Raw genomic sequence first — 26,355 nt, forward strand, 5'->3', positions numbered from 1 at the left:
ATCGTTAATGTGTATGACCAAGGAAAACATTGAACCTGCAGTGGTGTATCGGAAACTAATACTGGTCCCACAGGGAATGCTCAAATCACCGACTGTAAGAAGAGTCTCGATTTTAGTACTTAAGGCGGCATTGTGCCTTTTATTCTTAATTCCGACGCGATACCTGTGTTTCATCGTCAATGTGAAGGTCCAAGGAATACATTGAACCTGCGGTGGTGTATCGGAAACGAATACTGGTCTCACAGGGAATGCTTAAAGCACCGACTGTAAGAAGAGTCTGTATTCATGTACTTAAGGCGGCATTGTGCCTTCTGTATTTAATTCCGATGGGATTTCTGTGTTTCATCGTCAATGTGAAGGTCCAAGGAATACATTGAACCTGCAGTGGTGTATCGGAAACTAATACTGGTCTCACAGGAAAGGATCAAAGCACAGACTCTAAGAAGTCTCGGTCTTCTTGCACTTAAGGCGGCAATGTGCCTTTTGTATTTAATTCCGATGTAATTTCAGTGTTTCATCATCAATGTGTATGGAAAAGGAATACATTGAACCTGCAGTGGTGTATCGGAAACTAATACTGTTCTCATAGGAAAGGATCAAAGCACAGACTCTCAGAAGTCTCACTCTTCTTGCATTTAAGGCGGCATTGTGCCTTTTCTGTGTAATTATGATGTAATATCAGTGTCTCATCGTCAATGTGAATGTGAAAGGAATACTTTGAACCTGCAGTGGTGTATTGGAAACTAATACTGGTCTCACAGGAAGGGATCAAAACACCGACAGTAAGACGAGTCTCTATTCTTGTACTAAAGGTGGCATTGTGCCTTTTGTATTTAATACCGATGTAATGTTAGTGTCTCATCGTCCATGTGTATGTAAAAGGAATACATTGAAAATGCAGTGGTGTATCGGAAACTAATACTGGTCTGTCAGGAAAGGATGAAAGCACAGACGCTAAGAAGTCTCACTCTTCTTGCACTTAAGACGGCATTTTGCCTTTTGCATTTAATTCCGATGAAATTTCAGTGTTTCATCGTCAATGTGTATGTAAAAGGAATACATTGAACCTGCAGTGGTGTATCGGAAACTAATACTGGTCTCAAAGGAAAGGATCAAAGCACAGACTCTAAGCAGTCTCACTCTGCTTGCACTTAATGCGGCATTGTGCCTTTTGCATTTTATTCCCGTGTAGTGTTAGTGTTTCATCGTCAATGTGAATGTAAAAGGAATACATTGAACCTGCTGTGGTGTATCGGAAACTAATACTGGTCTCATAGGAAAGGATCAAAGCACAGACTCTAAGAAGTCTCACTCTTCTTGCATTTAAGGCGGCATTGTGCCTTTTGTATTTAACTCCGATGTAATTTCAGTGTTTCATCGTCAATGTGAATGTCCAAGGAATACATTGAACCTGCAGTGGTGTATCGGAAACTAATACTGGTCTCTCAGGAAATGATCAATGCACAGACTTTAAGAAGTCTCACTCTTCTTGCACTTAGGGCGGCATTGTGCCTTTTGTCTTTAATTCCGATGTAATTTCAGTGTTTCATCCTCAATGTGTATGTAAAAAGAATACATTGATCCTGCAGTGATGTATCGGAAACTAATATTGGTCTCATAGGAAAGCATCAAAGCGCAGACTCTAAGAAGTCTCACTCTTCTTGCACTTAAGGCGGCATTGTGCCTTTTGTATGTAATTCCGATGTAATTTCAGTGTTTCATCGTCAATGTGAATGTCCAAGGATTACACTGAAACTGCGGTGGTGAATCGGAAACTAATACTGGTCTCACAGGAAAGGATCAAAGAACCGTCTGTAAGAAGAGTCTCTATTCTTGTATTTAATGCGGCACTGTGCCTTTTGTATTAAATTCCGATGCGATTTCTGTGTTTCATCGTCAATGTGAAGGTCTAAGGAATACATTGAACCTGCAGTGGTGTATCGGAAACTATTACTGGTCTCACAGGAAAGGATCAATGCAGAGACACTAAGAAGTCTCACTCTTCTGGCACTTAAGGCGGCATTGTGCCTTTTGTATTTAATTCCGATGTAATTTCAGTGTTACATCCTGTATGTGTATGTAAAAAGAATACATTGAACCTGCAGTGATGTATCGGAAACCAATATTGGTCTCATAGGAAAGGATCAATGCGCAGACTCTTTGAAGTCTCACTCTTCATGCACTTAAGGCGGCATTATGCCTTTTGTATGTAATTCCGATGTAATTTCAGTGTTTCTTCGTCAATGTGTAGGTCCAAGGAATACATTGAACTTGTGGTGGTGTATCGGAAACGAATACTGGTCTCACAGGGAATGCTTAAAGCACCGACTGTAAGAAGAGTCTCTATTCTTTTACTTAAGGCGGCATTGTGCCTTTTTATTTAATTCCGATGCGATTTCTGTGTTTCATCGTCAATGTGAAGGTCCAAGGAATACATTGAACCTGCAGTGGTGTATCGGAAACTAATACTGGTCTCACAGGAAAGGATCAAAGCACAGACTCTAAGAAGTCTCACTCTTCATGCACTTAAGGCGGCAATGTGCCTTTTGTACTTAATTCCGATGTAATTTCAGTGTTTCATCATCAATGTGTATGGAAAAGGAATACATTGAACCTGCAGTGGTGTATCGGAAACTAATACTGGTCTCATAGGAGAGATAAATCACAGACTCTGAGAAGTCTCACTCTTGTTGAACTTAATGCGGCATTGTGCCTTTTGTATTTAATTCAGATGTAATTTCAGTGTTTTATCGTCAATGTGTAACTAAAAGGAATACATTGAACCTGCAGTGGTGTATCGGAAACTAATACTGTCCTCAGAGGAAAGGATCAAAGCACAGACTATAAGAAGTCTCACTCTTCTTGCATTTAAGTTGCATTGTGCCTTTTCTATGTAATTATGATGTAATTTCAGTGTTTCATCGTCAATGTAAATGTCAAAGGAATACATTGAACCTGCAGTGATGTATCGGAAACTAATACTGGTCTTACAGGAAGGGATCAAAACACCGACAGTAAGACGAGTCTCTATTCTTGTACTAAAGGCGGCATTGTGCCTTTTGTATTTAATTCCGATACGATTTCTGTATTTAATCGTCAATGCGAAAGTCCAAGGAATACATTGAACCTGCAGTGGTGTATCGGAATCTAATACTGGTCTGTCAGGAATGGATCAAAGCACAGACTCTAAGAAGTCTCACTCTTCTTGCACTTAAGACGGCATTTTGCCTTTTGCATTTAATTCCGATGTAATTTGAGTGTTTCATCGTCAATGTGTATGTAAAAGGAATACATTGAACCTGCAGTGGTGTATCGGAAACGAATACTGGTCTCACAGGAAAGGATCAAAGTACAGACTCTAAGCAGTCTCACTCTTCTTGCACTTAATGCGGCATTGTGCATTATGAATTTTATTCCCATGAAGTGTTAGTGTTTCATCGTCAATGTGTATGTAAGAGGAATACATTGAACCTGCAGTGGTGTATCGGAAACTAATACTGGTCTCATAGGAAAGGATCAAAGCACAGACTCTAAGAAGTCTCACTCTTCTTGCACTTAAGGCGGCATTGTGCCTTTTGAATGTAATTCCGATGTAATTTCAGTGTTTCATCGTCAATTCGAAAGTCCAAGGAATACATTGAACCTGCAGTGGTGTATCGGAAACTAATATTGGTCTCACAGAAATGGATCAAAGCACCGACTGTAAGAAGAGTTTCTATTCTCGTACTTAAGGCGGCATTGTGCCTTTTGTATTTAATTCCGATGCGATATCTGTGTTTCATCGTCAATGTGAAGGTCCAAGGTATACATTGAAAGTACAGTGGTGTATCGGAAACTAATACTGGTCTCACAGGGAAAGCTCAAAGCACCGACTGTAAGAAGAGTCTTTATTCTTGTACTTAATGCGGCATTGTGCCTTTTGTATTCAATTCCGATGCGATTTCTATGTTTCATCGTCAATGTGTATGACCAAGGAAAACATTGCACCTGCAGTGGTGTATCGGAACCTAATACTGGTCTCACAGGCAAGGATCAAAGCACAGACTCTAAGAAGTCTCACTCTTCTTGCACTTAAGGCGGCATTGTGCCTTTTGTATTTAATTCGATTTAATTTCAGTGTTTCATCGTCAATGTGTATGTCTAAGGAATACATTGAACCTGCAGTGGTGTATCGGAAACTAGTACTGGTCTCACAGGGAATGCTCAAAGCATCAGATGTAAGAAGAGTGTCTATTCTTGTACTTAAGGCGGCATTGTGCCTTTTCTATTTAATTCCGACGCGATATCTGTCTTACATCGTCAATGTGAAGGTCCAAGAAATACATTGAACCTGCTGTCGTGTATCGGAAACGAATACTGGTCTCACAGGGAATGCTTAAAGCACCGACTGTATATAGAGTCTCTATTCATGTACTTAAGGCGGCATTGTGCCTTTTGTATTTAATTCCGATGCGATTTCTGTGTTTCATCGTCAAAGTGACGGTCCAAGGAATACATTGAACCTGCAGTGGTGTATCGGAAACTAATACTGGTCTCACAGGGAATGCTCAAAGCACCGACACTGAGAAGAGTCTTTATTCTTGTACTTAAGGCGGCATTTTGCCTTTTGCATTTAATTCCGATGTAATTTCAGTGTTTCATCGTCAATGTGTATGTAAAAGGAATACATTGGACCTACAGTGGTGTATCGGAAACTAATACTGGTCTCACAGGATAGGATCAAAGCACAGACTCTAAGCAGTCTCACTCTTCTTGCACATAATGCGGCATTGTGCATTATGTATTTTATTCCCATGTAGTGTTAGTGTTTCATCGTCAATGTGTATGTAAGAGGAATACATTGAACCTGCAGTGCTGTATCGGAAACTAATACTGGTCTCATAGGAAAGGATCAAAGCACAGACTCTAAGAAGTCTCACTCTTCTTGCACTTAAGGCGGCATTGCGCCTTTTGTATGTAATTCCGATGTAATTTCAGTGTTTCATCGTCAATGTGAAAGTCCAAGGAATACATTGAACCTGGAGTGGTGTATCGGAAACTAATATTGGTCTCACAGAAATGGATCAAAGCACCGACTGTAAGAAGAGTTTCTATTCTCGTACTTAAGGCGGCATTGTGCCTTTTGTATTTAATTCCGATGCGATATCTGTGTCCCATCGTCAATGTGAAGGTCCAAGGTATACATTGAAAGTACAGTGGTGTAACGGAAACTAATACTGGTCTCACAGGGAATGCTCAAAGCACCGACTGTAAGAAGAGTCTTTATTCTTGTACTTAATGCGGCATTGTGCCTTTTGTATACAATTCCGATGCGATTTCAGTGTTTCATCATAAATGTGTATGTCCAAGGAAAACATTGAACCTGCAGTTGTGTATCGGAAACTAATACTGGACCCACAGGGAATGCTCAAAGCACCAACTGTAAGAAGAGTCTCGATTCTTGTACTTAATGCGGCATTGTCCCCTTTCTACTTAATTCCGACGCGATATCTGTGTTTCATCGTCAATGTGAAGGTCCAAGGAATACATTGAACCTGCAGTGGTGTATCGGAAACGAATACTGGTCTCACTGGGAATGCTCAAAGCACCGACTCTGAGAAGAGTCCCTATTCTTGTACTTAAGGCGGCATTTTGCGTTTTGTATTTTATTCCGATGCGATTTCTGTGTTTCATCGTCAATGTGAAGGTCCGAGGTATACATTGAACCTGCAGTGGTGTATCGGAAACTAATACTGGTCCCACAGGAAAGGATCAAAGCACAGACTCTAAGAAGTCTCACTCTTCTTGCACTTAAGGCGGCATTCTGCTTTTTGTATTTAATTCCAATGTAATTTCAGTGTTTCATCGTCAATGTGTATTTCCAAGGAATACATTGAACCTGCAGTGGTGTATCGGAAACTAATACTGGTCTCACAGGGAATGCTCAAAGCACCGACACTGAGAAGAGTCTCTATTCTTGTACTTAAGGCTGCATTTTGCGTTTTGTATTTTATTCCGATGCGATTTCTGTGTTTCATCGTCAATGTGAAGGTCCAAGGTATACATTTAACCTGCAGTGGTGCATCGGAAACAAATACTGGTCTCACAGGAAAGGATCAAAGCACAGACTCTTAGAAGTCTCACTCTTCTTGCACTTAAGGCGGCATTGTGCCTTTTGTATTTAATTCCGATGTAATATCAGTGTTTCATCATCAATGTGTATGTAAAAGGAATACATTGAACCTGCAGTAGTGTATCGGAAACTAATACTGATCTCATAGGAAAGGATCAAATCACAGACTCAAAGAAGTCTCACTCGTCTTGAACTTAAGGCGGCATTGCGCCTTTTATATTTAATTCCGATGTAATTTCAGTGTTCATTGTCAATGTGTAAGTAAAAGGAATACATTGAACCTGCAGTGGTGTATCGGAAACTAATACTGGCCTCACAGGTAAGGATCAATGCACAGACTCTAAGAAGTCTCAATCTTCTTGCACTTAAGGCGGGATTTTGCCGTTTGTATCTAATTCCGATGTAATTTCAGTGTTTCATCCTCAATGTGTATGTAAAAGGAATACATTGAACCTGCAGTGATGTATCGGAAACTAATATTGGTCTCATAGGAAAGGATCAAATCGCAGACTCTAAGAAGTCTCACTCTTTTTGCACTTAAGGCGGAATTGTGCCTTTTGTATGTAATTCCGATGTAATTTCAGTGTTTCATTGTCAATGTGAATGTCCAAGGAATACATTGAACCTGCAGTGGTGTATCGGAAACTAATACTGGTCTCACAGGAATGGATCAAAGCACCGACTGTAAGAAGAGTCTCTATTCTCGTACTTATGGGGGCATTGTGCCTTTTGTATTTAATTCCGATGTAATGTTAGTGTTTCATCGTCAATGAGTATGTAAAAGGATTACATTGAACCTGCTGTGGTGTATCGGAAACTAATAGTGGTTTCATGGGAAAGGATCAAAGCACAGACTCTAAGAAGTCTCACTCTTCTTGCACTTAAGGCGGCATTGTGCCTTTTGTATGTAATTCCGATGTAATTTCAGTGTTCCATTGTCAATGTGAAAGTCCAAGGAATACATTGAACCTGCAGTGGTGTATCGGAAAATAATATTGGTCTCACAGAAATGGATCAAAGCACAGACTGTAAGAAGAGTCGCTATACTCGTACTTAAGGCGGCATTGTGCCTTTTGTATTTAATTCCGATGCGATTTCTGTGTTTCATCGTCAATGTGAAGGTCCAAGGAATACATTGAACCTGCAGTGGTGTATCGGAAACTAATACTGGTCCTACAGGAATGGATCAAAGCACACTCTCTAAGAAGTCTCACTCTTCTTGCACTTAAGGCGGCAATGTGCCTTTTGTATTTAATTCCGATGTAATTTCAGTGTTTCATCGTCAATGTGACTGTCCCAGGGAAACATTGAACCTGCAGTGGTGTATCGGAAACTAATACTGGTCTCAAAGGAAAGGATCAATGCACAGACTCTAAGAAGTCTCATCCTTCTTGCCCTTAAGGCGGCATTGTGCCTTTTGTATTTAATTCCGATGTAATTTCAGTGTTTCATCCTCAATGTGTATGTAAAAAGAATACATTGAACCTGCAGTGATGTATCGGAAACTACTATTGGTCTCATAGGAAAGGATTAAAGCGCAGACTCTAAGAAGTCTCACTCTTCTTGCACTTAAGGCGGCATTGTGCCTTTGGTATGTAATTCCGATGTAATTTCAGTGTTTCATCGTCAATGTGAATGTCCAAGGAATACATTGAACCTGCAGTGGTGTATCGGAAACTAATACTGGTCCCACAGGGAATGCTCAAAGCACTGACTGTAAGAAGAGTTTCGATTTTTGTACTTGAGGCGGCATTGTGCCCTTTCTACTTAATTCCGACGCGATATCTGTGTTTCATCGTCAATGTGAAGGTCCAAGGAATACATTGAACCTGCAGTGGTGTATCGGAAACGAATACTGGTCTCACAGGGAATGCTTAAAGCACCGACTGTAAGAAGACTCCCTATTCTTGTACTTAAGGCGGCATTGTGCCTTTTGTATTTAATTCCGATGCGATTTCTGTGTTTCATCGTCAATGTGAAGGTCCAAGGAATACACTGAACCTGCAGTGGTGTATCGGAAACTAATACTGGTCTCACAGGAAAGGATCAATGCACAGACTCTAAGAAGTCTCCCTCTTCTTGCACATAAGGCGGCATTCTGCTTTTTGTATTTAATTCCGATGTAATTTCAGTGTTTCATCGTCAATGTGTATTTGCAATGAATACATTGTACCTGCAGTGGTGTATCGGAAACTTATACTGGTCTCACAGGGAATGCTCAATACACCGTCTCTGGGAAGAGTCCCTATTCTTGTACTTAAGGCGGCATTTTGCGTTTTGTATTTAATTCCGAAGCGATTTCTGTGTTTCATCGTCCATGTGTAGGTCCGAGGTATTCATTGAACCTGCAGTGGTGAATCGGAAACTAATACTGGTCTCATAGGAAAAGATCAAAGCACAGACCCTAAGAAGTCTCACTCTTCTTGCACATAAGGCGGCATTGTGCCTTTTGTATTTAATTCCGATGTAATTTCAGTGTTTCATCGTCAATGTGTAAGTAAAAGAAATACATTGAACCTGCAGTTGTTTATCGGAAACTAATACTGTGCTCATAGGAAAGGATCAAAGCACAGACTCTAAGAAGTCTCACTCTTCTTGCATTTAAGGCGGCATTGTGCCTTTTCTATGTAATTATGATGTAATTTCAGTGTTTCATCGTCAGTGTGAATGTCAAAGGAATACATTGAACCTGCAGTGGTGTATCGGAAACTAATACTGGTCTCACAGGAAGGGATCAAAACAAAGACAGTAAGAAGAGTCCTTATTCTTGTACTAAAGGCGGCATTGTGCCTTTTGTATTTAATTCCGATGCGATTTCTGTATTTCATCGTCAATGCGAAAGTCCAAGGAATACATTGAACCTGCAGTGGTGTATTGGAAACTAATACTGGTCAGTCAGGAAAGGATCAAACACAGACTCTAAGAAGTCTCACTCTTATTGCATTTAAGGTGGCATTGTGCCTTTTGTATTTAACCCCAAAGAAATTTCAGTGTTTCATCGTCAATGTGAATGTCCAAGGAATACATTGAACCTGCAGTGGTGTATCGGAAATTAATATTGGTCTCACAGAAATGGATAAAAGCACCGACTGTAAGTAGAGTCTCTATTCTCGTACTTAAGGCGGCATTGTGCCTTTTGTATTTAATTCCGATGCGATTCCTGTGTTTCATCGTCAATGTGAAGTTCCAAGGAATACATTGAACCTGCAGTGGTGTATCGGAAACTAATACTGGTCTCACAGGGAATGCTCAAAGCACCGACTGTAAGAAGAGTCTCTATTCTTGTGCTTAAGGCGGCATTGTGCCTTTTGTATTTAATTCCGATGCTATTTCAGTGTTTCATCGTCAATGTGAATGTCCAAGGAATACATTGAACCTGCAGTGGTGTATCGGAAACTAATACTGGTCCCACAGGGAATGCTCAAAGCACCGACTGTAAGAAGAGTCTCGATTTTTGTCCTTAAGGCGGCATTGTGCCCTTTCTACTTAATTCCGACGCGATTTCTGTGTTTCATCGTCAATGTGAAGGTCCAAGGAATACACTGAACCTGCAGTGGTGCATCGGAAACTAATACTGGTCTCACAGGAAGGGATCAATGCACAGACTCTAAGAAGTCTCACTCTTCTTGCACTTAAGGCGGCATTCTGCTTTTTGTATTTAATTCCTATGTAATTTCAGTGTTTCATCGTCAATGTGTATTTGCAATGAATACTTTGTACCTGCAGTGGTGTATCGGAAACTAATACTGGTCTCACAGGGAATGCTCAATACACCGACTCTGAGAAGAGTCTCTACTCTTGTACTTAAAGCGGCATTTTGCGTTTTGTATTTAATTCCGATGCGATTTCTGTGTTTCATCGTCAATGTGAAGGTCCGAGGTATACATTGAACCTGCAGTGGTGTATCGGAATCTAATACTGGTCTCATAGGAAAAGATCAAAGCACAGACCCTAAGAAGTCTCACTCTTCTTGCACTTAAGGCGGCAATGTGCCTTTTGTATTTAATTCCGATGTAATTTCAGTGTTTCATCGTCAATGTGTAAGCAAAAGGAATACATTGAACCTGCAGTGGTGTTTCGGAAACTAAAACTGTGCTCATAGGAAAGGATCAAAGCACAGACTCTAAGAAGTCTCACTCTTCTTGCATTTAAGGCGGCATTGTGCCTTTTCTATGTAATTATGATGTAATTTCAGTGTTTCGTTGTCATTGTGAATGTCTAAGGAATACATTGAACCTGCAGTGGTGTATCGGAAACTAATACTGGTCCCACAGGAAAGGATCAAAGCACAGACTCTAAGAAGTCTCACACTTCTTGCACTTAAGGCGGCATTGTGCCTTTTGTATGTAATTCCGATGTAATTTCAGTGTTTCATCGTCAATGTGCAAGTCCAAGGAATACATTGAACTTGCAGTGGTGTGTCGGAAACTAATATTGGTCTCACAGAAATGGATCAAAGCACCGACTGTAAGAAGAGTTTCTATTCTCGTACTTAAGGCGGCATTGTGCCTTTTGTATTTAAATCCGATGCGATATCTGTGGATCATCGTCAATGTGAAGGTCCAAGGTATACATGTGGTGTCACCGCCAGACACCACACTTGCTAGGTGGTAGCTTAAATCGGCCGCGGTCCATTTAGTACATGTCGGACCCGCGTGTCGCCACTGTGTAATCGCAGACCTAGCGCCACCACCAAGGCAGGTCTCGTGATACGAGAGAGCACTCGCCCCAGTTGTACGAGAACCTAGCTACCGACCAGATGTACGAAGCCTTTCTCTCTCATTAGCCGAGAGACAGAATAGCCATCAGCTAAGTTAATGGCTACGAACTAGCAAGGCGCCATTAGCCATACAGTCATTGCACTTAAAGTCTCCTGTGTATCGTCAAGATCGATGTACCACAATGATTGAGTAAAGTTAAGTATTAAACCTGCTCCGTACTTTTCTTCCTAACATTAATTACGTATCCTGTTCCAGTACTTCACGCCCGTCTGCGTTAGTCTGGCTTGCCTTTTCAGCCATCTGAACTTCACGGTGTCGGCCCAGATACCGACACAACAATACATTGAAAGTGCAGTGGTGTATCGGAAACTAATACTGGTCCCACAGGGAGTGCTCACATCACCGACGGCAAAATGAGTCGCTATTCTTGTACTTAAGGCGGCATTGTGCCTTTTGTATTTACTTCCGATGCGATTTCAGTCTTTCATCGTCATTGTGAATGTCCAAGGAATACATTGAACCTGCAGTGGTGTATCGGAAACTAATACTGGTCCCACAGGGAATGCTCAAAGCACCGACTGTAAGAAGAGTCTCGATTCTTGTACTTAAGGCGGCATTGTGCCCTTTCTACTTAATTCCGACGCGATATCTGTGTTTCATCGTCAATGTGAAGGTCCAAGGAATACATTGAACCTGCAGTGGTGTATCGGAAACGAATACTGGTCTCACAGGGAATGCTTAAAACACCGACTGTAAGAAGAGTCTCTATTCTTGTACTTAAGGCGGCATTGTGCCTTTTGTATTTAATTCCGATGCGATTTCTGTGTTTCATCGTCAATGTGAAGATCCAAGGTATACACTGAACCTGCAGTGGTGTATCGGAAACTAATACTGGTCTCACAGGAAGGGATCAATGCACAGACTCTAAGAAGTCTCACTCTTCTTGCACTTAAGGCGGCATTCTGCTTTTTGTATTTAATTCCTATGTAATTTCAGTGTTTCATCGTCAATGTGTATTTGCAATGAATACATTGTACCTGCAGAGGTGTATCGGAAATTAATACTGGTCTCACAGGGAATGCTCAATACACCGAGTCTGAGAAGAGTCCCTATTCTTGTACTTAAGGCGGCATTTTGCGTTTTGAATTTAATTCCGATGCGATTTCTGTGTTTCATCGTCAATGTGAAGGTCCGAGGTATACATTAAACCTGCAGTGGTGTATCGGAATCTGATACTGGTCTCATAGGAAAAGATCAAAGCACAGACCCTAAGAAGTCTCACTCTTCTTGCACTTAAGGCGGCATTCTGCCTTTCGTATTTAATTCCTATGTAATTTCAGTGTTTCATCGTCAATGTGTATTTCCAAGGAATACATTGAACCTGCAGTGGTGTATCGGAAACTAATACTGGTCTCACAGGGAATGCTCAAAGCACCGACACTGAGAAGAGTCCCTATTCTTGTACTTAAGGCGGCATTTTGCGTTTTGTATTTTATTACGATGCGATTTCTGTGTTTCATCGTCAATGGGAAGTCCAAGGTATACATTGAAACTTCAGTGGTGTATCGGAAACTAATACTGGTCTCACAGGAAAGGATCAAAGCACAGACTCTTAGAAGTCTCCTCTTCTTGCACTTAAGGCGGCATTGTGCCTTTTGTATTTAATTCCGATGTAATTTCAGTGTTTCATCATCAATGTGTATGTAAAAGGAATACATTGAACCTGCAGTGGTGTATCGGAAACTAATAGTGGTCTCATAGGAAAGGATCAAATCACAGACTCTAAGAATTCTCACTCTTTTTGATCTTAAGGCGGCATTGCGCCTTTTGTATTTATTTCCGATGTAATTTCAGTGTTTCATCGTCAATGTGTAAGTAAAAGGAATACTTTGAACCTGCAGTGGTGTATCGGAAACTAATACTGGTCTCACAGGAAAGGATCAATGCACTGACTCTAAGAAGTCTCATTCTTCTTGCACTTAAGGCGGCATTGTGCCTTTTGAATGTAATTCCGATGTAATTTCAGTGTTTCATCCTCAATGTGTATGTAAAAGGAAATCCATTGAACCTGCAGTGATGTATCGGAAACTAATATTGGTCTCATAGGAAAGGATCAAAGCGCAGACTCTAAGAAGTCTCACTCTTCTGGCACTTAAGGCGGCATTGTGCCTTTTGTATGTAATTCCGATGTAATTTCAGTGTTTCATTGTCAATGTGAATGTCCAAGGAATACATTGAACCTGCAGTGGCGTATCGGAAACTAATACTGGTCTCACAGGAAAGGATCAAAGCACAGACTCTAAGAAGTCTCACTCTTCTTGCACTTAAGGCGGCATTCTGCCTTTTGTATTTAATTCGGATGTAGTTTCAGTGTTTCATAGTCAATGTGTATTTGCAATGAATACATTGAACCTGCAGTAAGGTATCGGAAGCTAATACTGGTCTCACAGGGAATTCTCAAAGCACCGACTCTGAGAAGAGTCTCTATTCTTGCACTTAAGGCGGCATTTTGCGTTTTGTATTTTATTACGATGCGATATCTGTGTTTCATCGTCAATGTGAAGTTCCGAGGTATACATTGAACCTGCAGTGGTGTATCGGAAACTAATACTGGTCTCACAGGGAATTCTCAAAGCACCGATTGATATAAGAGTCTCGACTCATGTACTTAAGGCGGCATTGCGCCTTTTGAAGGTCCAAGGAATACATTAAACGTGCAGTGGTGTATCGGAAGCTAATACTGGTCTCACAGGAAAGGACCAAAGCACAGACACTAAGAAGTCTCACTCATCTTGCATTTAAGGCGGCATTGTGCATTTTGTATTTAATTTTGATGTAATTTCAGTGTTTCATCGTCAGTGTGAATGTCCAAGGAATACATTGAACCTGCAGTGGTGTATCGGAAACTAATACTGGTCTCACAGGAAAGGATCAAAGCACAGACTCTAAGAAGTCTCACTCTTCTTGCATTTATGGCGTCATTGTGTCTTATGTATTTAATCCCGATGTAATTTCTGTGTTTCATCGTCAATGTGAAGGTCCAAGGAATAAATTGAACCTGCAGTGGTGTATCGGAAACTAATACTGTTGTCATAGGAGAGCATCAAAGCACAGACTCTAAGAAGTCTCACTCATTTGCATTTAAGGCGGCATTGTGCCTTTTCAATGTAATTATGATGTAATTTCAGTGTTTCATCGTCAATGTGAATGTCAAAGTAATACATTGAACCTGCAGTGGTGTATCGGAAACTAGTACTGGTCTCACAGGAAGGGAACAAACACCTACATTAAGAAGTGTTTCTATTCTTGTACTAAAGGCGGCATTGTGCCTTTTGTATTTAATTCCGATGAGATTTCTGTATTGCATCGTCAATGCGAAGGTCCAAGGAATACATTGAACCTGCAGTGGTGTATCTTAAACTACTACTGGTCTTTCAGGAAAGGATCAAAGCACAGACTCTAAGAAGTCTCACTCTTCTTGCACTTAAGACGGCCTTTTGCCTTTTGCATTTAGTTCCGATGTAATTTCAGTGATTCATCGTCAATGTGTATGTAAAAGGAATACATTGAACCTGCAGTTGTGTATCGGAAACTAATACTGGTCTCACAGAAATGGATCAAAGCACCGACTGTAAGAAGAGTCTCTATTCTCGTACTTAAGGCGGCATTGTGCCATTTGTATTTAATTCCGATGTAATGTTAGTGTTTCATCGTCAATGTGCATGTAAAAGGAATACATTGAACCTGCAGTGGTGTATCGGAAACTAATTCTGGTCTAATGGGAAAGGATCAAAGCACAGACTCTAAGAAGTCTCACTCTTCTTGCACTTAAGGCGGCATTGTGCCTTTTGTATGTAATTCCGATGTAATTTCAGTGTTCCATTGTCAATGTGAATGTCCAAGGAATACATTGAACCTGCAGTGGTGTATCGGAAAATAATATTGGTCTCACAGAAATGGATGAAAGCACCGACTGTAAGAAGAGTCTCTATTCTCGTACTTAAGGCGGCATTGTGCCATTTGTATTTAATTCCGATGCGATTTCTGTGTTTCATCGTCAATTTGAAGGGCGAAGGAATACATTGAACCTGCAGTGGTGTATCGGAAACTAATTCTGCTCCCACTGGAAAGGATCAAAGCACAGACTCTAAGAAGACTCACTCTTCTTGCACTTAAGGCGGCATTGTTCCTTTTGTATTTAATTCCGATGTAATTTCAGCGTTTCATCGTCAATGTGAATGTCCAAGGAATACATTGAACCTGCAGTGGTGTATCGGAAACTAATACTGGTCTCACAGGAAAGGATCAAAGCACAGACTCTAAGATGTCTCACTCTTCTTGCACTTAAGGCGGCATTATTCCTTTTGTATTTAATTCCTTTTTAATTTCAGTGTTTCATCGTCAATGTGTATATAGAAGGAACACATTGAACCTGCAGTGGTGTTCGGAAACTAATACTGGTCTCATAGGAAAGGATCAAATCACAGACTCTAAGAAGTCTCACTCTTCTTGCACTTAAGGCGGCATTGTGCCTTTTGTATTTAATTCGGATGTAATGTTAGTGTTTCAACGTCAATGTTTATGTAAATGGAATACATTGAACCTGCAGTGGTGTATCGGAAACTAATACTGGTCTCATAGGAAAGGATCAAAGCACAGACTCTAAGAAGTCTCACTCCTCTTGCATTTAAGGCGGCATTGTGCCTTTTTTATTTAATTCCAATGTAATTTCAGTGTTTCATCGTCAATGTGAATGTCCAAGGAATACATTGAACCTGCAGTCGTGTATCGGAAACTAATAGTGGTCTCACAGGAAAGGATCAAAGAAACGACTGTAACAAGAGTCTATATTCTTGTACTTAAGGCGACATTGTGCCTTTTGTATTTAATTCCGTTGTAATTGCAGTTTTTCATCGTCAATGTGAATGTCCAAGGAATACATTGAACCTACAGTGGTGTATCGGAAACTAGTACTGGTCTCACAGGAAAGGATCAATGCACAGTCTCTAAGAAGTCTGACTCTTCTTGCATTTAATGCGGCATTGTGCCATTTGTATTTAATTCTGATGTAATTTCAGTGTTTCATCGTCAATGTGAATGTCCAAGGAATACATTGAACCAGCAGTGGTGTATCGGAAACTAATATTGGTCCCACAGGAAAGGATCAAGGCACAGACTCTAAGAAGTTTCACTCTTCTTGCATTTAAGGCGTCATTGTGCCTTTTGTATTTTATTCCGATATAATTTCTGTGTTTCATCGTCAATTTGAAGGTCCAAGGAATACATTGAACCTACAGTGGTGTATCGGAAACTAATACTGTTCTCACAGGAAACGATCAAAGCACAGACTCTAAGAAGTCTCACTCTTCTTGCACTTAAGGCGGCATTATTCCTTTTGTATTCAATTCCGATCTAATTTCAGTGTTTCATCGTCAATGTGTATGTAAAAGGAACACATTGAACCTGCAGTGGTGTTCGGAAACTAATACTGGTCTCATAGGAAAGGATCAAATCACAGACTCTAAGAAGTCTCACTCTTCTTGCACTTAAGGCTGCATTGTGCCTTTTGTATTTATTTCCTATGTAATTTCAGTGTTTCATCGTCAATGTGTATGTAACAGGGATTCATTGAACCTGAAGTGGTGTATCGGAAACTAATACTGGTCTCATAGGAAAGGATCAAAGCACAGACTCTAAGAAGTCTCACTCTTCTTGTATTTAGGGCGGCATTGTGCCTTTTGTATTTAATTCCGATGTAATTTCAGTGTTTCATCGTCACTGTGAATGTCCAAGGAATACATTGAACCTGCAGTGGTGTATCGGAAACTAATACTGGTCTCACAGGGGCTGCTCAAAGCACCGACTGTAAGAAGAGACTCTATTCTTGTACTTAAGACGGCATTGTGCCTTTTCTATTGAATTCCGATGCGATTTCTGTGTTTCATCGTCAATGTGATTGTCCAAGGGATACATTGACCCTGCTGTGGTCTATATGAAACTAATACGTGTCTCACAGGAAAGCATCAAAACACAGAATCTAAGAAATCTCACTCTTCTTGCACTTAAGGGGGCATTGTGCCTGTTGTATTTAATTCCGATGTAATTTCAGTGTTTCATCTTCAATGTGTATGTAAAAGAAATACATTGAAACTGAGTGGTGTATCGGAAAGTAATACTGGTCTCATAGGAAAGGATCAAGGCACAGACTCTAAGAAGTCTCACTCTCCTTGAACTTAATGCGGCATTGTGCCTTTTGTTTTTAATTCCGATGTAATTTCAGTGTTTCATCGTCAATGTGAACGTCCAAGGAATACATTGAACTTGCAGTGGTGTATCGGAAACTAATACTTGCCTGACAGGAAAGGATCAAAGCACATATTCTAAGAAGTCTCACTCTTCTTGTACGTATGGCGTCATTGTGCCATTTGTATTTAATTCCGAGGCAATTTCAATGTTTCATCGTCAATGTGAATGTCCAAGGAATACATTGAACCTGCTGTGGTGAATCGGAAACTAATACTGGTCTCACAGGGAGTGTTCAAGGCACAGACTGTAAGAAGAGTCTCTATTCTTGTACTTAAGGGTGCATTGTGCCTTTAGTATTTAATTCCGATGCGATTTCTGTGTTTCATCGTCAATGTGAAGGTCTAAGGAATACATTGAACCTGCAGTGGTGTATCGGAAACTAATACTGGTCTCACAGGAAAGGATCAATGCACAGACTCTAAGAAGTCGCACTCTTCTTGCACTTAAGGCGGCGTTGTGCCTTTTGTATTTAATTCCGATGTAATTTCAGTGTTTCATCGTCAATGTGAATGTCCAAGGAATACATTGAACCTGCAGTGGAGTATCGGAAACTAATACTGGTCTCACAGGAAAGGATCAAAGCACAGACTCTAAGAAGTCTCACTCCTCTTGCATTTAAGGCGTCATTGTGCCTTTTGTATTTAATTCCGATGTAATTTCAGTGTTTCATCGTCACTGTGAATGTCCAAGGAATACATTGAACCTGCAGTGGTGTATCGGAAACTAATACTGGTCTCACAGGGGCTGCTCAAAGCACCGACTGTAAGAAGAGACTCTATTCTTGTACTTAAGACGGCGTTGTGCCTTTTCTATTTAATTCCGATGCGCTTTCTGTGTTTCATCGTCAATGTGATTGTCCAAGGGATACATTGAACCTGCTGTGGTCTATATGAAACTAATACTTGTCTCACAGGAAAGCATCAAAACACAGAATCTAAGAAATCTCACTCTTCTTGCACTTAAGGGGGCATTGTGCCTGTTGTATTTAATTCCGATGTAATTTCAGTGTTTCATCTTCAATGTGTATGTAAAAGAAATACATTGAAACTGAGTGGTGTATCGGAAAGTAATACTGGTCTCATAGGAAAGGATCAAGGCACAGACTCTAAGAAGTCTCACTCTCCTTGAACTTAATGCGGCATTGTGCCATTTGTTTTTAATTCCGATGTAATTTCAGTGTTTCATCGTCAATGTGAACGTCCAAGGAATACATTGAACTTGCAGTGGTGTATCGGAAACTAATACTTGCCTGACAGGAAAGGATCAAAGCACATACTCTAAGAAGTCTCACTCTTCTTGTACGTATGGCGTCATTGTGCCATTTGTATTTAATTCCGAGGCAATTTCAATGTTTCATCGTCAATGTGAATGTCCAAGGAATACATTGAACCTGCAGTGGTGAATCGGAAACTAATACTGGTCTCACAGGGAAGGATCATAGCACAGACTCTCGGAAGTCTCACTCTTCTTGCACTTAAGGCGGCATTGTGCCTTTTGTATTTAATTCCGATGTAATTTCAGTGTTACATCGTCAATTTGAAGGTCCAAGTAATACATTGAGCCTCCCGTGGTGTATCGAAAACTAATACTGGTCTCACAGGGAGTGTTCAAGGCACAGACTGTAAGAAGAGTCTCTATTCTTGTACTTAAGGGGGCATTGTGCCTTTTGTATTTAATTCCGATGCGATTTCTGTGTTTCATCGCCAATGTGAAGGTCCAAGGATTACTTTGAACCTGCAGTTATGTATCGGAAACTAATATTGGTCTCACAGGAAAGGATCAAAGCACAGAGTCAAAGAAGTCTCACTCTTCTTGAATTTAAGGCGGCATTGTGCCTTTTGTATTAAATTCCGATGCGATTTCTGTGTTTCATCGTCAATGTGAAGGTCTAAGGAATACATTGAACCTGCAGTGGTGTATCGGAAACTAATACTGGTCTCACAGGAAAGGATCAATGCACAGACTCTAAGAAGTCGCCCTCTTCTTGCACTTAAGGCGGCATTGTGCATTTTGTATTTAATTCCGATGTAATGTTAGTGTTTCATCGTCAATGTGTATGTAAAAGGAATACATTAAACCTGCAGTGGTGAATCGGAAACTAATACTGGTCTCATAGGAAAGGATCAAAGCACAGACTCTAAGAAGTCTAACTCTTCTTGCCTTTAAGGCGGCATTGTGCCTTTTGTATTTAATTCCGATGTAGTATCTGTGTTTCATCGACAATGTGAATGTCCAAGGAATACATTGAACCTGCAGAGGTGTATCGGAAACTAATACTGGTCTCACAGGAAAGGATCAAAGAACCGACTGTAAGAAGAGTCTATATTCTTGTACTTAAGGCGGCATTGTGCCTTTTGTATTTAATTCCGATGCGATTCCTGTGTTTCGTCGTCAATGTGACGGTCCAAGAAATACATTGAACCTGCAGTGGTGTATCGGAAACTAATACTGGTCTCATAGGAAAGAATCAAAGCACTGACTCCAATAAGTCTCACTCTACTTGCACTTAAGGCTGCATTGTGCCTTATGTATTTATTTCCTATGTAATTTCAGTGTTTCATCGTCAATGAGTATGTAAAGGGAATTCATTGAACCTGAAGTGGTGTATCGGAAACTAATACTGGTCTCATAGGAAAGGATCAAAGCACAGACTCTAAGAAGTCTCACTCTTCTTGCATTTAAGGCGGCATTGTGCCTTTTGTATTTAATTCCGATGTAATTTCAGTGTTTCATCGTCACTGTGAATGTCCAAGGAATACATTGAACCTGCAGGGGATATCGGAAACTAATACTGGTCTCACAGGGGCTGCTCAAAGCACCGACTGTAAGAAGAGACTCTATTCTTGGACTTAAGACGGCATTGTGCCTTTTCTATTTTATTCCGATGCGATTTCTGTGTTTCATCGTCAATGTGATTTTCCAAGGGATACATTGAACCTGCTGTGGTCTATATGAAACTAATACTTGTCTCACAGGAAAGCATCAAAGCACAGAATCTAAGAAATCTCACTCTTCTTGCACTTAAGGGGGCATTGTGCCTGTTGTATTTAATTCCGATGTAATTTCAGTGTTTCATCTTCAATGTGTATGTAAAAGGAATACATTGAAACCGAGTGGTGTATCGGAAAGTAATACTGGTCTCATAGGAAAGGATCAAGGCACAGACTCTAAGAAGTCTCACTCTTCTTGAACTTAATGCGGCATTGTGCCTTTTGTTTTTAATTCCGATGTAATTTCAGTGTTTCATCGTCAATGTGAACGTCCAAGGAATACATTGAACTTGCAGTGGTGTATCGGAAACTAATACTTGCCTGACAGGGAAGGATCAAAGCACATACTCTAAGAGGTCTCACTATTCTTGTACTTATGGCGTCATTGTGCCATTTGTATTTAATTCCGAGGTAATTTCAATGTATCATCGTCAATGTGAATGTCCAAGGAATACATTGAACCTGCAGTGGTGAATCGGAAACTAATACTGGTCTCACAGGAAAGGATCATAGCACAGACTCTCGGAAGTCTCACTCTTCTTGCACTTATGGCGGCATTGTGCCTTTTGTATTTAATTCCGATGTAATTTCAGTGTTACATCGTCAATGTGAAGGTCCAAGTAATACATTGAGCCTGCCGTGGTGTATCGAAAACTAATTCTGGTCTCACAGGGAGTGTTCAAGGCACAGACCGTAAGAAGAGTCTCTATTCTTGTACTTAAGGGGGCATTGTGCCTTTTGTATTTAATTCCGATGCGATTTCTGTGTTTCATCGCCAATGTGAAGGTCCAAGGATTACTTTGAACCTGCAGTGGTGTATAGGAAACTAATATTGGTCTCACAGGAAAGGATCAAAGCACAGAGTCAAAGAAGTCTCACTCTTGTTGAATTTAAGGCGGCATTGTGCCTTTTGTATTTAATTCCGATGTAATTTCTGTGTTTCATCGTCAATGTGAAGGTCCAAGGAATAAATTGAACCTGCAGTGGTGTATCGGAAAATAATACTGGTCTCACAGGATAGGATCAAAGAACCGACTGTAAGAAGATTCTTTATTCTTGTACTTAAGGCGACATTGTGCCTTTTGTATTTAATTCCGATGTAATGTCAGTGTTTCATCGTCAATGTGTATGTAAAAGGAACACATTGAACCTGCAGTGGTGTTCGGAAACTAATACTGGTCTCATAGGAAAGGATCAAATCACAGACACTAAGAAAACTCAATCTTCTTGCACTTATGGCGGCATTGTGCCTTTTGTATTTAATTCCGATGTAATGTTAGTGTTTCATCGTCAATGTGTATGTAAAAGGAATACATTGAACCTGCAGTGGTGAATCGGAAACTAATACTGGTCTCATAGGAAAGGATCAAAGCACAGACTCTAAGAAGTCTCACTCTTCTTGCCTTTAGGGCGGCATTGTGCCTTTTGTATTTAATTCCGATGTAATTTCTGTGTTTCATCGACAATGTGAATGTCCAAGGAATACATTGAACCTGCAGAGGTGTATCGGAAACTAATACTGGTCTCACAGGAAAGGATCAAAGAACCGACTGTAAGAAGAGTCTATATTCTTGTACTTAAGGCGGCATTGTGCCTTTTGTATTTAATTCCGATGTAATTTCAGTGTTTCATCGTCACTGTGAATGTCCAAGGAATACGTTGAACCTGCAGTGGTGTATCGGAAACTAATACTGGTCTCACAGGGGCTGCTCAAAGCACCGGCTGTAAGAAGAGACTCTATTCTTGTACTTAAGACGGCATTTTGCCTTTTCTATTTAATTCCGATGCGATTTCTGTGTTTCATCGTCAATGTGATTGTCCAAGGGATACATTCAACCTGCTGTGGTCTATATGAAACTAATACTTGCTCACAGGAAAGCATCAAAGCACAGAATCTAAGAAATCTCACTCTTCTTGCACATAAGGGGGCATTGTGCCTGTTGTATTTAATTCCGATGTAATTTCAGTGTTTCATCTTCAATGTGTATGTAAAAGGAATACATTGAAACTGAGTGGTGTATCGGAAAGTAATACTGGTCTCATAGGAAAGGATCAAGGCACAGACTCTAAGAAGTCTCACTCTTCTTGAACTTAATGCGGCATTGTGCCTTTTGTTTTTAATTCCGATGTAATTTCAGTGTTTCATCGTCAATGTGAACGTCCAAGGAATACATTGAACTTGCAGTGGTGTATCGGAAACTAATACTTGCCTGACAGGAAAGGATCAAAGCACATACTCTAAGAAGTCTCACTCTTCTTGTACTTATGGCGTCAATGTGCCATTTGTATTTATTTCCGAGGTAATTTCAATGTTTCATCGTCAATGTGAATGTCCAAGGAATACATTGAACCTGCAGTGGTGAATCGGAAACTAATGCTGGTCTCACAGGAAAGGATCATAGCACAGACTCTCGGAAGTCTCACTCTTCTTGCACTTAAGGCGGCATTGTGCCTTTTGTATTTAATTCCGATGTAATTTCAGTGTTTCATCGTCACTTTGAATGTCCAAGGAATACATTGAACCTGCAGTGGTGTATCGAAAACTAATACTGGTCTCACAGGGAGTGTTCAAGGCACAGACTGTAAGAAGAGTCTCTATTCTTGTACTTAAGGGGCCAGTGTGCCATTTGTATTTAATTCCGATGCGATTTCTGTGTTTCATCGCCAATGTGAAGGTCCAAGGATTACTTTGAACCTGCAGTGGTGTATCGGAAACTAATATTGGTCTCACAGGAAAGGATCAAAGCACAGAGACAAAGAAGTCTCTCCCTTCTTGAATTTAAGGCGGCATTGTGCCTTTTGTATTTAATTCCGATGTAATTTCAGTGTTTCATTGTCAATGTGAATGTCCAAGGAATACATTGAACGTGCAGTGGTGTATCGGAAACTAATACTGGTCTCACAGGATAGGATCAAAGCACAGACTCTACGACGTCTCACTCTTCTTGCACTTAAGGCGGCATTGTGCCTTTTGTATTTAATTCCGATGTAATTTCAGTGTTTCATCGTCACTTTGAATGTCCAAGGAATACATTGAACCTGCAGTGGTGTATCGGAAACTAATACTGGTCTCACCGGAGCTGCTCAAAGCACCGACTGTAAGAAGAGACTCTATTCTTGTACTTAAGGCGGCATTGTGCCTTATGTATTTAATTCCTATGCGATTTATGTGTTTCATCGCCAATGTGAAGGTCCAAGGATTACTTTGAACCTGCAGTGGTGTATCGGAAACTAATATTGGTCTCACAGGAAAGGACCAAAGCAGAGACACTAAGAAGTCTCACTCTTCTTGCATTTAAGGAGGCATTGTGCCTTTTGTTTTTAATTTTGATGTAATTTCAGTGTTTCATCGTCAATGTGAATGTCCAAGGAATACATTGAACCTGCAGTGGTGTGTCGGAAACTAGTACTGGTCTCACAGGAAAGGGTCAATGCACAGTCTCTAAGAAGTCTCACTCTTCTTGCATTTAAAGCATCATTGTGCCTTTTGTATTTAATTCCGATGTAATTTCTGTGTTTCATCGTCAATGTGAAGGTCCGAGGAATACATTGAGCCTGCAGTGGTGTATCGGAAAATAATACTGGTCTCACGGGAAAGGATCAAATAACCGACTGTAAAAAGAATCTATATTCTAGTACTTAAGGCGGCATTGTGCCTTTTGTATTTAATTCCGATGCGATTTCTATGTTTCGTCGTCAATGTGACGGTCCAAGAAATACATTGAACCTGCAGTGGTGTATCGGAAACTAATACTGGTCTCGTAGGAAAGAATGAAAGCAAAAACTCCAATAAGTCTTACCCTTCTTGCACTTAAGGCGGCATTGTGCCTTTTGTATTTATTTCCAATGTAATTTCAGTGTTTCATCGTCAATGTGTATGTAAAAGGAATTCATTGCACCTGCAGTGGTGTATCGGAAACTAATACTGGTCTCATAGAGAAGGATTAAAGCACCGACTCTAAGAAGAGTCTATATTCTTATACTTAAAGTGGCATTGTGCCTTTTGTATTTAATTCCGATGCGATTTCTGTGTTTCGTCGTCAATGTGAAGGTCCAAGGAATACATTGAACCTGCAGTGGTGTATCGGAAACTAATACTGGTCTCATAGGAAAGGATCAAAGCACAGACTCTAAGAAGTCTCACACTTCTTGCATTTAATGCGGCATTGTGCCCTTTGTATTTAATTTTGATGTAATTTCAGTGTTTCTTCGTCATTGTGAATGTCCAAGGATTTCACTGAACCCGCAGTGGTGTATCGGAAACTAATACTGGTCTCATAGGAAAGGATCAAAACACAGACTCTAAGAAGTCTCACTCTTCTTGCATTTAAGGCGTCATTGTGCCTTTTGTATTTAATTCCGATGTAATTTCTGTGTTTCATCGTCACGGTGAAGGTCCAAGGAATACATTGAACCTGCAGTGGTTTATCGGAAACTAATACTGGTCTCACAGGAAAGGATCAATGCACAGGCTCTAAGAAGTCTCACTCTTCTTGCACTTAGGGAGGCATTGTGCCTTTTGTCTTTAATTCCGATGTAATTTCAGTGTTTCATCCTCAATGTGTATGTAAAAAGAATACATTGAACCTGCAGTGATGTATCGGAAACTAATATTTGTCTCATAGGACAGGATCAAAGCGCAGACTCTAAGAAGTCTCACTCGTCTTGCACTTAAGGCGGCATTGTGCCAATTTGTATGTAATTCCGACGTAATTTCAGTGTTTCATCGTCAATGTGAGTGTCCAAGGAATACATTGAACCTGCAGTGGTGTATCGGAAAGTAATATTGGTCTCACAGAAATGTATCTAAGCACCGACTGTAAGTAGAGTCTCTATTCTCGTACTTAAGGCGGCATTGTGCCTTTTGTATTTAATTCCGATGAGATTTCTGTGTTTCATCGTCAATGTGATTGTCCAAGGGATACAATGAACCTGCAGTGGTGTATATGAAACTAATACTTGTCTCACAGGAAAGCATCAAAGCACAGAATATAAGAAATCTCACTCTTCTTGCACTTAAGGGAGCATTGTGCCTGTTGTTTTTAATTCCGTTATAATTTCAGTGTTTCATCGTCACTGTGTATGTAAAAGGAATACATTGAAACTGAGTCGTGTATCGTAAAGTAATACTGGTCTCATAGGAAAGGATCAAAGCACAGACTCTAAGAAGTCTCACCCTTCTTGAACTTAATGCGGCATTGTGCCTTTTGTTTTTTATTCCGATGTAATTTCAGTGTTTCATCGTCAAAGTGACCGTCCAAGGAATACATTGAACTTGCAGTGGTGTATCGGAAACTAATATTTGCCTGACAGGAAAGGATCAAAGCACATACTCTACGAAGTCTCACTCTTCTTGTACTTATGGCGTCATTGTGCCGTTTGTATTTAATTCCGATGCGATTTCTGTGTTTCATCGTCAATGTGAAGGTCTAAGGAATACATGGAACCTGCAGTGGTGTATCGGAAACTAATACTGGTCTCACAGGAAAGGATCAATGCACAGACTCTAAGAAGTCTCAATCTTCTTGCACTTAAGGCGGCATTGTGCCTTTTGTATTTAATTCCGATGTAATTTTAGTGCTTCATCCTGAATGTGTATGTAAAAAGAATACATTGAACCTGCAGTGATGTATCGGAAACTAATATTGGTCTCATAGGAAAGGATCAAAGCGCAGACTCTAAGAAGTCTCACTCTTCTTGCACTTAAGGCGGCATTGTGCCTTTTGTATGTAATTCCGATGTAATTTCAGTGTTTCATCGTCAATGTGAATGTCCAAGGAATACATTGAACCTGCAGTGGTGTATCGGAAACTAATATTGAACTCACAGAAGTGCATCAAAGCACCGACTGTAAGTAGAGTATCTATTCTCGTACTTAAGGTGGCATTGTGCATTTTGTATTTAATTCCTATGCGATTTCTGTATTTCATCGTATATGTGAAGGTCCAATTAATACATTGCACCCGCAATGGTGTATCTGAACCTAATACTGGTCTCACAGGAAAGGATCAAAGCACGGACTCTACGAAGTCTCACTCTTCTTGCACTAAAGGCGGCATTGTGCCTTTTGTATTTAAATCCGATGCGATTTCAGTGTTTCATCGTTAATGTGTATGTCCAAGGAAAACATTGAACCTGCAGTGGTGTATCGGAAACTAATACTGGTCCCACAGGGAATGCTCAAAGCACCGACTGTAAGAAGAGTCTCGATTTTAGTACTTAAGGC

The sequence above is a fragment of the Schistocerca serialis genome, chromosome 6 (assembly GCF_023864345.2).
Source record: "Schistocerca serialis cubense isolate TAMUIC-IGC-003099 chromosome 6, iqSchSeri2.2, whole genome shotgun sequence".
In the NCBI taxonomy this organism is placed as follows: Eukaryota; Metazoa; Arthropoda; class Insecta; order Orthoptera; family Acrididae; genus Schistocerca; species Schistocerca serialis.